This window comes from Mercenaria mercenaria, chromosome 6, assembly GCF_021730395.1.
Source record: "Mercenaria mercenaria strain notata chromosome 6, MADL_Memer_1, whole genome shotgun sequence".
NCBI classification, from domain to species: domain Eukaryota; kingdom Metazoa; phylum Mollusca; class Bivalvia; order Venerida; family Veneridae; genus Mercenaria; species Mercenaria mercenaria.
In genome coordinates, this window is record NC_069366.1 from 50,762,930 (window position 1) to 50,771,260 (window position 8,331).

The 8,331-nt window shown below is 34.0% G+C and overlaps 1 non-coding gene across 1 annotated transcript; it reads left to right on the top strand.

Annotated features, from left to right (window-relative positions):
* The first annotated feature begins 2,898 nt into the window (after positions 1-2,898).
* Positions 2,899-2,979, top strand: Trnat-ugu (transfer RNA threonine (anticodon UGU)). The gene has a single exon. It is a non-coding gene; the product is annotated as a tRNA-Thr (tRNA).
* Positions 2,980-8,331: the final 5,352 nt, after the last annotated feature.

Below are 8,331 nucleotides of genomic sequence, written 5' to 3' on the forward strand. Positions count from 1 at the left end.
AGTGAAATGAACGCCAATTGATAAAATATTCATTTGAATTTGCATTGTTCATGTTAGAATATCGTTAACGCTTGTTTGTTTTCTGTTTTATGATCAACAGAATCCTTTGGAATACCATTATGGTATTGGGCACCAATCAACCATTAGGGATTCTGAATACTAGTATATTGCAAAAAATGTTTATGTCAAACACATAGAAATACTTATAAAGCTTACACTCATAGGCTTTTATAATCGGTCACTGTTGTAACTGCGATAACTTGGATAAAATTTTAATTACACGACTAAAATATTTCACCTTTGTTCCCATATGCTATCTATTCGTTAGGGTAATTTTCCATTAAATAGCTTAAATCAGCCATGCGTGGTATACTTTATTGTTTTATTTTCAGCGTAGTCTTAACGAATTATATGAAAATCATAGGTGGCCGATTATAAATGTCGCTCCGATCAGTTCTATCAGTTTTCATTTGAAATTAGCACACGGATAAGTCATGAATTCACTAAGTACCTCATCGAGCAAGTCAGAAAAAAATGCATATTTTTTCCATTTGTCAAGAACCATTTTTGATAATATTTCTCAATACAGGTAAAATAGTTCGATACTATGATATATTGAAGAGTGTATCATACAGGGATTTGTGGATGACTTGGTATTAGTATTTTTAAATACCTTTTTTTTACGGCTACACTTTTTCTCCATAAATATACGTTTATAACCAATAGCAAACTGAAAATGATACGGTTTGTATCATATAAAGGGACAAAGCCCTTTATCTGCACACAGTAGCAGTTTTTTGTTTGGACCGGGTACGTGTTACACGCCTTTAGTCTTTAATCGGATTGAGTACGTTCATGCGGCGTTTATACCAAAGCTTTGCCTCTTTTTGGAAAAACAGCTGAGATAAAGTCGTTTTCAACTGCAGAGAAGCATTTTTCTATATTTTTCCTTATCTGATCACCAGACTGAGGTGATAAACGTTGTTTTATATAGTGTCTTTGGAGGCTGCCCGTTGTATGTGAATTTGGCGCCTCACTGTTGTTTGTTATCAGTTGTTACTTACTATCTTAGCAGCCATGGACAAAAAATGCCACTCATAATTAATAAATTGTAGATTAAGATTCATACTATGTTGATTTTTCTATTTTTGGGTTCCTGGAATTACCTCCCTTTAATTGTTGTGCTGATAAAGAACAGTTATTATCCAATCTACGTAGCATTGAACTGTTTTTACACTGATTCTGTAAAATACCAGGTACCAATACTAGGTATTTCTTGTTGTTTAATTTTCGGCACTGGGTCAATCGTTGTACATGGTATGATTTTTTATATAAAGTTGAATCAGGTCTTATATATTGACTTTGTAGAACAAAATGATTTTATTAAAGGTTAATTCCATAGTAAAGAATTGATATACTTAATTTCAGTTAAAATCTGAAAAATAACCATAAAAATCACATTTGCCAATCCCTATATGTGTATAAGATGGCTGTAATGTGTCTACTGCAATGAATTTGCTAGATAAACAATGTTTTATCATTTGTTATTGACGTAAATGAAGCCATAGAAACTGAACTTTCTTTATCCATTCCTTACAGCAGTCTTAACCTTTAGCCTGCTGGCGGCAAAAGATTCTACCTTTGCGACCAGTGCTGACCAAGATCAGCCTGCAGTCCGTGCAGGCTGATCATGGTCTGCACTGTTCGCTATTCATTCAGCAAATTTTAAGCGAACACCCCTTTGAATAATGAGCGGTACTGCCCAAATTGAATGATGGCCCAGGCCATTAAACCTTTTGCCTGCTGGCGGCAAGTGATTCTGCCTTTGCGACCAATGCAGACCAAGATCAGCCTGTACATCCGTGCAGGCTGATAATGGTCTGCACTGTTCGCTATTTAGTCAGTAAATTTTCAGTGAACACATTTTCGAATAATAAATAATATTGCCCAAATCGAATGATGGACCAGTCTATTTTAGAAATTTAGTGGGGTAAAGGTTAAGAAATTTAGCAGGTTTAAGGTTAAATATCAATGCACGAATCACTCCTGTGTCACTCCAGTCTTACTAGATTGTTTTAATAAATCTCACGGCTCATGTTGTGATTCTGTACTCTTAACTTTGATAAACTTGCACTTGATTAAAGAGAGACTAAAATGCGTGCAAACATTTCCGTTATTCTATAAATAAAGTTGTTAAAGTTAATTTATCTAAAAATATCAGTGATTCGTGGTATTATATACCTTTCCGTACGCCGTACTTGAGTTTTATTCTATGTTATCAAGAAAAATACATCCAGTATTATAAGCAATACTGTTTTTTGTCACTTAAACATCTTGAGAAGTATATGTGAAGGTTTGCAAAGCTCCTTCACTATCCGTCTGTAAAATAAAGCAGTGTCCACATCAGCTTGACCTTTTATTGGCCCCAAATATCTACTAGTTGGAGAACTAAAGATCAAATTACAAGATACAATGTACTTATAAAAATATGTCAACAAAACTATTCGTAATAGTAATCTGAAAATTGGCGTCACAGAATTTGCAGATCATCAGTATTACTAACGACCTATTATGATCTTTATATTTTAAGAAACTGCATTCAAAGGGCCAAAACCGGAACATATTTATTCAATATGCATGACCGTCTGTATTGAACAAAAAAGACATATGTTATTAAGTGATGGAAATATAAGTAACTATTGCTATAACATGAAGCGTTCTTTACTTCCAGCTCAGAGTTATGCTAGTTCTCGAAAGGGCTATATCTCCAACTCATGAGTACCAGATAGGGAAATGCTTCAAGTTCAGATTTATACTGTTACTTGAAAGGGAAATACCTCCAACTCATATGCATGCTGGTGTCACGGTACGGACTTGGTCAGGTTAGGGGAGAAGATGTGTCAGGCAGCCGGTTAGCTCAGTCGGTAGAGCACTCGCCCTGTAAGCGAGGGGTCCCGGGTTCGAGCCCCGGACTGACAGCACATTTGTCTCACCCTGTGACATTTGGCGCCCAACGTGGGGCCGTGGCATGCTTGCCTGGCCAGTCTTACGACGCTTGCAATATTATGTACCTCCGGAATTCAAGGACGAATTTCCAATTTGCACTCGCCCTGTAAGCGAGGGGTCCCGGGTTCGAGCCCCGGACTGACTGTACATTTTTCTCACCCTGTGACACTGGTATCTGATAGCGACATGCCTCAAGCTCATTTCATGCTGGTAATTGAAAAAGCCAACTCACCTTGCTGTTACCAGATAGGGACATGCTTCAAGCACAGATTTATACTGTCACTTGAAAGGGGAATACCTCCAACTCATATTTATGCTGCTACCAGATGGGGATATGCTTCGTGCACAAATTTATACTGTCACTTGAAAGGGGAATACCTCAAACTCATATTTATGCTGCTGCCAAATATGGATATGCTTCGAGCACAGATTTATACTGTCACTTGAAAGGGGAATACCTCCAACTCATATTTATGCTGCTACCAGATAGGGATATGCTTCGAGCACAGATTTATACTGTCACTTGAAAGGGGAATACCTCCAACTCATATTTATGCTGCTACCAGATAGGGATATGCTTCGAGCACAGATTTATACTGTCACTTGAAAGGGGAATACCTCCAACTCATATTTATGCTGCTAGCCAATAGGATATGCTTCGAGCACAGATTTATACTGTCACTTGAAAGGGGAATACCTCCAACTCATATTTATGCTGCTACCAGATAGGGATATGCTTCGAGCACAGATTTATACTGTCACTTGAAAGGGGAATACCTCCAACTCATATTTATGCTGCTACCAGATAGGGATATGCTTCGAGCACAGATTTATACTGTCACTTGAAAGGGGAATACCTCCAACTCATATTTATGCTGCTACCAGATAGGGACATGCTTCGAGCACAGATTTATACTGTCACTTGAAAGAGGAATACCTCCAACTCATATTTATGCTGCTACTAGATAGGGATATGCTTCGAGCACAGATTTATACTGTCACTTGAAAGGGGAATACCTCCAACTCATATTTATGCTGCTACCAGATAGGGACATGCTTCAAGCACAGATTTATACTGTACATCCATCCATTCAACCATCTATCCAGTTTGTCTGTTAAAGTGATAAATTGAAAATGTCATATTACAGACAGCGATTCCTTTTTCTCTGTTTACCGTAATTCAATCGTGCTGCGTGATATTTCTAAATAAATCTTGATATAAAAGACTTTCATTGAATATTTTCTATTCCTGCACAAGTTTGATATTTTCTGTGCAAGCCGGACAATACATAAAGCGCATTATTAAATCACGACTGAACATTAACTTTCTGTATGAAGAGTCAATTATCAAAACTTATACTTGAGAAGACATCCCTTGATTTCCCTTTACAGCAATTGTAATTCAATTTGACATATCACAGTAAATGATTTGTCGCACATTCGTGGCATTCTCTAACGTGAAATGTATAGAGGTCCGTCTCAAAATTTAACAACAAAGCGATTCGTCTAATAATTTCTCGGATAGTCGTAGTCTTATATGATTGAGGAACGCACTAGAGGTCAATTTCAGAAAAAATGCTATTTGATATACCCATAGAAGAATTCCTAAAATAATCAATCCAAGCTTTAGAAACCGCGGTTAAAAGCAGTAAAATATTACGTATTTAAATATATTCCATTTATTGGCTTTTTCTGGCCCTTAATCATGTAAAATGGAAAAAAAATATCATTTTCACGACATAAGAAGATTATAATTACAGAACAGATATTTTATTTGACTTATACCACAGACACATCATCATAAAAGAAATTTACAAATACAATACATATAATAAAGTCACATTTCAACAAGTGTAGATTTTAATTATAATAATATTGCTCTAATCTTCTGAGAGGATGGTCTGTTATATATATGTAACAGATCTTCTCAAAGACATAGCGTGTTTAACATATTTTGCTAAGTTTGATAAAATTGCTTTCTTGTCAGTTCTTAATAATTCAATGAATTTAAACATGCTTGGTCTAATATAGTAATATTTCTTAATATACAATTTTCTCAAATCAGAGTAACATGGGCAAATCAAAATAAAATGATATTCGTCCTCAATCTCATGCTTATCACAATATATACAATAACGCTGATTTCTCTCTCTTCTCATTATACAATACCGGCCTGTTTGAATTCTCAGAGGGTGAGAGGACAGCCTTATTTTGGTTAAATAAGTTCTTAGATTACTAAGTAAGATGTCCAAGCAGTTTTCATACTCAAAAACACATTTAACATTATTGTATAATACTAAAACAGAACTATTCTGCTTGCCAACATACCAGCCTTGTACAAAGCAATCAATCCCACGTTGTTTAAAATATAAAACAAATTTCTTATCACATACAGAATCGGGTGATTCCCAAACATATGTAAAACCATAATCCGATAATAGTTTTTTAACCTTTGACAATCAGTTAATCTTACCACTAAACAGTCATTATATGCAATTCTATATACATGCTGCAATATTATGTTATCAGTTTTTACTAATTTAAACCAGTATTTAATAATCTTAACGTATCTCATAACATAAAGGGGATATCGTGCAAGTTCCCCATATACAACATTTGTACATGTAGTTGTCTTAACCTTTAATATCCTTTTACAGAATTTTAAATGTATTCTCTAAATTTCCTTTCATTTGCTAAAACCCCATATTTCTGATGCGTAACTTAAAATAGATGCAACAAATGAATGAAACAACTGACACAAAATTTTAGGTTTTAACTGGTATTTATTACAATTAACAAGTAATAAATTTAAGGCTTTTAATGATTTTCCAACAAGGTGCTCTTGGTTAAGTACAAAGGTATCTGTATAGTTGAAAATAGTACCCAAATAATTAGAATCATTCAAAATTTCAAGTTTACTTCCGTTGTAATAAAATTCCTCATTTGGCAATAAACCATCACATTTTCTAAATACCACAACTTTTGTTTTATCGGTATTTACTTCCAAACTCCATTTTTTACAAAAATTATTTAATAGATCTAAATTTTGATTTACTTCTTCAGGAGAATTACCTAAAATAACCACATCATCTGCAAACAGAAGTAAAATAAGTACAGTATCATTTATAGTGAGACCACAACTTATATTTTGTTGAAGAAATAATTCAAGGTCTTCTACAAAGAGGGAAAATAATATAGATGAAATTACCTCCCCTTGTCTCAAGCCAACTGCATATTCGAAGAAATCTGAGTAGGTACTACACAATCTAACACAAGACATGACCTTTTCATACATATCTTTTACAATGCGGAGCATTTTACCTCTAATTCCACTCTTATACAGCTTTAACCAAAGAGCATTTCTGTATATACTATCAAAGCACTTTTTAAAATCAATAAAGACACAATAAAGGCGTTTGTTTTCATTTACATACTTCAGAACTAAAGTTGACAGAATAAACAATGCATCAGCTGTCGATTTACCATACAATGGAATATATTATGTAGCATACGAATCTTTGTATTGAGACATTGATTTTAAATTCATGCACGATTACTTGCCTCAAGTGCTCCATGTTGACTGCAAACTTCTTTTCATAGTCAACATGTAACCATTTCATATTAACATAAAATTTCTTGAAACAGCACTACTTCAAAAGCAGTAAATATCGACAAACATAAACCTGTTTAAATAAAGGTGATCCGATTTTGATTCACCAAGAACTTTAAATGAGTTAATACATACTAGCTTTTGCCTTTTTTGACTGTTTTACATATAAATTTCAAGAACAGAACAAAATTTTATTGAGACTTGTACATGGTACATCGTCTAAACACCAACATTTACAATATACGTAGTCACGTTATACAATTTTAAAGAAAGTAACAAATATTAACAACAGAGAAAAGAGAAAACAAAAAGAAGATAAATGAATTGAAGTCACTCTAGGCTTACATGCATGTAGCGTTTCAGTTGAAAAAAGATGTTTAAGGATTTACGAACTAAGAGCAAATTATGTTTATAGAAGATACCTATAGATATATTTTGGTGTAATTATCAATGAAGCGTCATAGTATGCAAAACGTTGAGATAAATTGACATGTAGTAAAATTTTGAGAAGGACCTGTACATTTTACGATTTGTAATGTAGACAATCCATTTATGCTCAGATACATGAGTTACAATGAAATAAAAACAATGCATGTTTTTATATTTAACTATCGCTCCAAATGTAATGCAATGATTCAAAAACATATGATTAGAAAAATATTTTAAATTTCATTTTGGCAATTCCCCATACTTAGATGACCACACATTGTATATGATTGCGTATGTTCATGTTGAAAAGTTCATTCAACAGGGCTACTGGGTTATCATATAAGCAACAAAGGTTTTGTACCGTCACGCATATTTGCTTGTTAAAATAGTTAGTAATCTAAAGACAATTCTTCAACTTAGTCTATGAAAGCTTGATGTTTATTGGGATGTAAGTAACAAAGTTTATTTAATTTAGATAGTGTTCATAACGTGTTTCATGTACAAATACGTTTTATTGATTAAAATATATATTAAATGGTGACCATATGAAAATCAGAAGTTTTGACATATCTTTTTGGTTCATGTTAGATTATTCATTTAGTCTCTTAGAAACTGAGACCGAACTATCTGTTTTCTGCAAAACTGTGTGAAGAAGGACCCTTAACATTTATAAGTGAAGCTGTAGACAAAATCTTCTGTAGAAATAAAGATGTATAAAAAATGAATCGGTAGCTTTGTGTGAGAACAACAAATTATGAAAATCACATACAAGTTAATATATTCTGAATGTGGTTTAAAACAATGTCAGTCTGTTTGAAAGACGCAGAGAAGTTCACCCCTGGTGGTAATTAAAGATAAAAGCCGTAACGTCTAAACCCAACAAATGTAATAGGACATTATAAACAAAAAGTTTCACCGAACGACTAATCAAACAAATTGCTAAAGTATAAGTGTTAGCTGTACAGTTACATTATGCTTTTGCCGATTCTTTATACAAAATGAGCCGCTCCATGAGAAAACCAACATAGTGCGTTTGCGACCAGCATGGATCTTGACCAGCATGCGCATCCGCGCAGTCTTGTCAGTATCCATGCTGTCCGCTTTCCTCATGGTGCGTCTCAAATCAGCATTATAGACTGGAAACGTGTTCCGGTTGTCTCTATGTAATGGTGTTGTATCATGCAAGATGGTACCGCACAATGTTCATAATCATTATTATATCAACAAATAAACTTCTTCCTTTGTAGAGTTACCGTTTTTATAAACTACTTAAATATTTTGTTTAA